Source organism: Trematomus bernacchii, unplaced genomic scaffold, assembly GCF_902827165.1.
Source record: "Trematomus bernacchii unplaced genomic scaffold, fTreBer1.1, whole genome shotgun sequence".
Lineage (NCBI taxonomy): Eukaryota > Metazoa > Chordata > Actinopteri > Perciformes > Nototheniidae > Trematomus > Trematomus bernacchii.
The window spans coordinates 2,653,895-2,659,894 of record NW_022987869.1 but is presented as its reverse complement, the minus strand read 5'-3'; positions in this window follow the sequence as shown (position 1 = coordinate 2,659,894).

Sequence of the window (6,000 nt, the reverse complement as noted above, 5' to 3'; positions counted from 1 at the left end):
AAGTAACTCGTGCTTAAATGTGTGCTTAAGTACAGTACTTGTGTAAATGTACTTAGTTACTTTCCACCACTTTCAAAAAATAGAAACAATTGTAGAAAACCCTTACTAACACTTCAATAGTTACAATACAACATGTATTATTCTACGCTAAATTAACCAGTTGATGACCAAACTTCATACTTACTCACAGATTAGACAATCCGTCATCAAACCCTTTACAAAAGGATTTTGTTATTTTTAAAGAGAAACCCCCTCTGGAGGGAACACAGGGATTTTAGCCTTTCCAGACCACAAAAAACTATAGAACACACTACAGAAAAGGGAAAACCCCCAAAAGATAATCGGGCTTCTTTCAAGTATTTCTTCTGAAACTCTTCTTCAAATCCCCCTATTGCCAGACAGAGTACCAGGGGCATAATCTCAGTCTCCTCAATGATACTGAACACTAGTAGCCATATCAAGGAGCAACTCCTATGCAGAACATGAACCACACAATCTAATGATGTAAAGTAACATTACTGTGTCAGAAAAACCAAGAGACACATTTAGCTATTCGGGATATTATAGTAATTCAACCACACCTTATTATCAATTATTCATCAACTACAAAACAAGTGCATTTAACTTAAAGGAGAGGTGTCATGCTTTTCCGGTTATTACCCGTCCCCTTGTGTGTTATGAAGGTTTTTATGCATGTAAACGGTCTGCAGAGTCACAAACCCTCAAAGTACACCCTGTAGCGAGTAAAACTCTAACACAGCCTCCCCAAAACGTCTCGTCATTGTCCATTTGATTCTTCCGGGTACGGCATGATGTCATGCCGTACCCGGAACGAAATGGACCAATCCGTGGAGCCGTTACGTTACGTCCGCGGAGCCGTTACGTTAAGCCCCCGCTGATTGGTCCAAATTGACCAATCCACGGACTTCCTCACACACACATCTGTGTGCAGGGAGCAGGCAGCTCAGCTGATTTCTCCTCCCTGGCTGCAGGCTGATAACAGACAGTTGGGATCGCGGCGAAATTCTCTCTGCAGACCCATTCTCATAGCGTTTATCAACCTTTTTCTTACTCAATATCAAGCCACACTTATTGTTTTTACTTCGGCTGTGAGTTTGTGTGTGCTCAGGATGAGTTTGGCTGTGTTTCGCTATGTGTATGGAAAGCCCAAAGTGCCACTATTCGCCGTTTATTTCGCCCGTTTTTTGTAAAAACGTAAAACGCCTGTTTCTTGACGCGCGTAAAACGGGCGTAAAACACGCGAAAAACGGGCGCAAAACATGCGAATATACGCGCGTAAAACGTGCGAATATACGCGCGTTTTTTTTATATGATAATGAGCCCCTCCTGATTTCCATAGCCACTAAGTTTAAAGTGTCTGTAACCAATCAGTGAAGAGTAAAGCCAGACCAAAGCAATCTGTAGATGAAAAGTTCCTGACATTTGTAGGCTTTGCTGTAAATTGTACATTATTCCAGATTCAGGGGACCAAGTATTAATATTGAATATAATCAATAAATCAAACAATATAAAATATATATATATATATATATATATAAAATACAATTGCCTTACCCTTTTACTTAACCCTCTGGAGTATAAGGATATTTTCTCGATATGTAGACGTCTCCTTAAATCACCTTTTAAATGTACTTCTCAAAATGTTCAGGACAGTCTCTGGTCTTGCTAGAAATGCAAGTCACTCACCTTAGAGCACTGTCTTATGAGATACTTAGCTGAAAATGAGAAATCCGATTTTTGGAAAACCTCAAAACTCTTGTGAAAACACATTTACTCATCTCATCTATTTTTTTGGGCCTTTTAGATTTGGTTTACAAAAGTAGTGAAATAATTATATGAATTACACTATAGGCCTATATAGATTAAATGAAATGTTATTCATGTCTAAAATGAAAATGTATAAAATAGTTCCATCCCTCTACTTTCACCACAGAAAAGTTACATCAGGACTGATTCATGACTTCATATTCCATACCAAGGTTCATGTGATGTGCACAAATACAAATTGAAGAAAATTTTTTCTCAACCAACAATTTATGTTAACATAAGAAACAGTCAAATCTCAATATTTACAATATCAGACCTTTTTCAACCAACTATTCATTATAAATGTAAAGACAGGGGGAGCAGTGTAATGGTCTTTGTCCGTCTTCCAAGACAGTGGGTCTGGCTGCTGTGTAGGTGGGGGTGATGGTGTATGGGCTGCTGGTGGCTGTGTTGGAGGGAGGTAGGTGTGATTGTCCCGGGTTGATGCTGGTGGCTGTGTCGGAGGTACGTGTGCTAAGCGAGACTTCTTTGCTGGCTGGGTTGATCGGGATGGCTGAGGTGGAGGCCTTTGTGCCGAGGTGTATCTTGACCTGGTGGCAGGCACAGATGGAGATGGAGGCCGCTGTAGTGATGCTGGTCCTTGGTGGTGATGGCTCTGGTGAAGGCCTTTGAGCCACTGTAGATCTTGACCTGGGTGCAGGCAAAGATGGAGGTTCTTGCTGCTACGCCCAGGCAGCTGTGAAATCTGAAAAAAGAACGATAATTACTACTAAGATAATTCCTACTAAGTTCATTCAAAGTTAAAGTGGAATGTTTCTCAAGCACAAATAACAATGCACAACTAAAAATAAAATGGGGAGGTGGGACAGGAGTCTCTCTCTCTCTCACAGAGGTGTTTTCCAGTTATTTTACATTCAGTATAAAATCAGACACAAATATAAATACATCTATATGTGTATATGTGTGGGACGAATAAAAGTTGATGTTATTCATCTACACATGTTACCTCACTTTTACACACAGAAATAACTTTTACACAGTTTAAACGTTTACTAACGGAGAGTCTATTTTGTCACAAGACAAAGTTCATGAAAAGTTAAAAAAATTGATCATATAGTTCATTTTCGCGGTATTCCCCATGTAACCCCTGTGTTATGTCTTCTCTTTTTGATGGATCACTCGGAGATAGTCAGGCTTTTGATAACAGCTGCTTTATTCCATCTCCAATTCCATGGCAGAGGACAAACAAATAAAAAGGACACTGTTATGTTGTGCATCACGTTCCATTAGCGATCCTCAACGCATTGATGATTACCTAAAATCCACTGCGATGTCTTAATAATGCAGGCACACATTTACCACACTAGATGGCGTAGTTCTCCCATTTAGCAGGATTTTACTACAACCTATTTAAAGTGGACCTATCATGCTATATTTTAATAATATAGTGTAGGACCATACCTATATAAGGCATATTTATACTTTTTTTTTTTCAAAATACCAAACAGATCATGCATTTTAGCTATGCCTCATTTCGCTCAATTTGCACTTTTTTAGCCCTGTTTTTGCAAGGGCTGATTCTGTGAGAACAGCACCACCTACAGGCCTGGCATATGTACTACAGCGTCTCCAGCGCTTTCGAACGGCAATGGCCGTGGCTGTCTCCTCCTGATTGGTGGAGTTGGCCCAATAGCCGTAGCGCCACCGTCCTGACGTCAGGACAGTGTTCAAATCTGGATCAGTTTTTATCAGATCCGTTGCAGCCCCTTTTTTTAGAGATTTTAAAATAGAGAGGGTTGTGTTTTCTGACACTTGGTGAGTTCCCTGGAACACCGGGGACACATATTCATGTATAAAAGACGTACAAAAGTGCATTTTGCATGATAGGTCCCCTTTAACTATGTTACACCCACACAATGCAAGTACATTATTATTTTAATATTTACACTTACCTATATTCAAATGGATCCTTGTTGTTGTTGCTGTATTCTTCTTTACGGTGGCCCTGAAGTGCAAGACACCACAGCATTTCACAAAACACTACAGCATTTCACAAAACACAACAGCATTTCACAAAACACAACAGCATTTCACAAAACACAACAGCATTTCACAAAACGCCACAGCATTTCACAAAACACTACAGCATTTCACATTGGACGGAAAGGGTATTCCTTTAGGGAGAACACTTCTTGTTTGTGATTGGACAGAGCCAGCCAGAGAAGCACTGCTGTGATTGGTTGTTTTTGCTGCCAGTCAAGAAATGACGCTTCGTGATTGGTCAGCACCCACAGCGCAAAATGTCCCAACACATCAGCCGTTAGCTGTTAGCACACACTCACAACAACGTCATACAGACATAAATAAAGCAGCGACTGTATTCACCATGACATTAGGGCTGCTCAATTAATCGTATTTTAATCGCAATTACGATTTTGGCTTGCAACGATTATGAAAACAACATAATCGAAATAAAACAATTTTTTTTTAAATTACTATTAGGGCCCGAGCACGGAGCGCTAGGACCCAACGCCGTCCTAGCACGAAGTGCGAGGAACCTATTGTTTTCCTACGTATTCTTATTATTTTTCTGCTGGCGTTTCCTGTTTTTGAGGGCTTTAGGATGCTTTAAAAGTTGTATAATTTTGCACGGATTCCAGAATCGGTGAAATCTACAATATTCTGGAGTCAATGAGTTCAAATTGTCCAACATGCTCTCTAGCGCCACCTATGGCCATTTCCATTTTTGGTAAGATGTACAAAGTTGCACCGTAACTCCAAATGACCTGAAATTTTGCACACTTATTCGGGTGGACCTGCTCTACATATAATCTCATTGAACCCCTAAGCTCCGCCTACTTTATTATTTTTTTTAAATTAGCATAATTTCAAAAACAGTTAAATATTCACTTAAATTTCAAGCTTTTGTTTTTCAACACCAAACTTAGTATACAGCATCGTTGGAGGGTCAGACACATTACTGTAGAAAATGAGCATGTTAACACGATAAATATTGCCGCCATGAATCAAAACGTACTCGCAAAAAGGCGGGGCTTAGATAGAAATGCTCATAACTCATCAACAATGTATCCAAAAAACACACATTTTGGTGGTAAGGTTCATTCTGTATTGGGGAATAGGCACAAAAAGTAATTTTCTTTTTGGACTATAGGGGGCGCCAAAAACATGACAAATGTATAACTCAAGAACTGATGGACGAAATAATTTTTTTATTTTTTAGAGATACTCTGGGGGTGAGTATGAAGTTATATTTAAAGTGTTGCAACGAATGACAAATGTGGGCGTGGCCTGTACTTTTTTTTTATGACGATGTGCTAAAATGTGCTTCGGAACGCAAAACTTGGGACACACGTCAAAGCCCACGACCTTTTCAAGAATGTAAAAAAAAAGACGTAATTTTTCAAAAAAACTGCTCACTAGCGCCCCCTATTAGGTGCGTTCACACCGGAGTACTTTGGTGTACTTTTCCCACAATAGTTCATCAGAACTACGATATATTTGCGTTCACACCAAAAAGCCCCAGGAACTAAAGTAGCTCAACTTAGTTCGCGAGACTCGCTTTTCAGTCCCTGCTACAGAGCAGGGTCTGTCGTGGGAGAATGTAGTTCGTACGTCTGATTGGCTGTGCGGAATGCAAACCACGCCCGTTTGACTCAGAATTTTTTGTTGTAAGCGGCCATTGTATTTCCTCGCTGGACAGCACATCCGAAGAGATTCCTTTTGTGAAAGCAGTTATTATAGCAACACTAAATAAATCAATTGGAGTGATGAGGATGTGTCTGCGCTTCTGGCGATTTACTCGAAGGACGCGAAGCGCCACATTCAGAAGCTTCTACTGCATGCAGTTTCAGTGGATCAGCAAAGTTAGCAGACCTGGCAAAGTCATGTCGGGACGACTACGAAGGTAAAATAAAATACATGCACTGCACTGTTTTAATCTGCACAATACTGGTCTTAGATGTACTTTTATTTGCTCAGTAGATCGAGCTAGCCATGGTAGAACTTGCTAACGTTAGGTCCAAGCTGGCTAATAACATCTAGCTAGCTAGCTATTCTCATCCATGCCCGCTATGAACACGTTTTGACTTGTGAATAAGTGCAATGTTCTGTAATTTGCTTCACTAACTCATGGCACTAATCGTGTGTTTCAGGCGAGGTGTTTCTCTCAGGATTAGAAACTAGTTTTCCCCT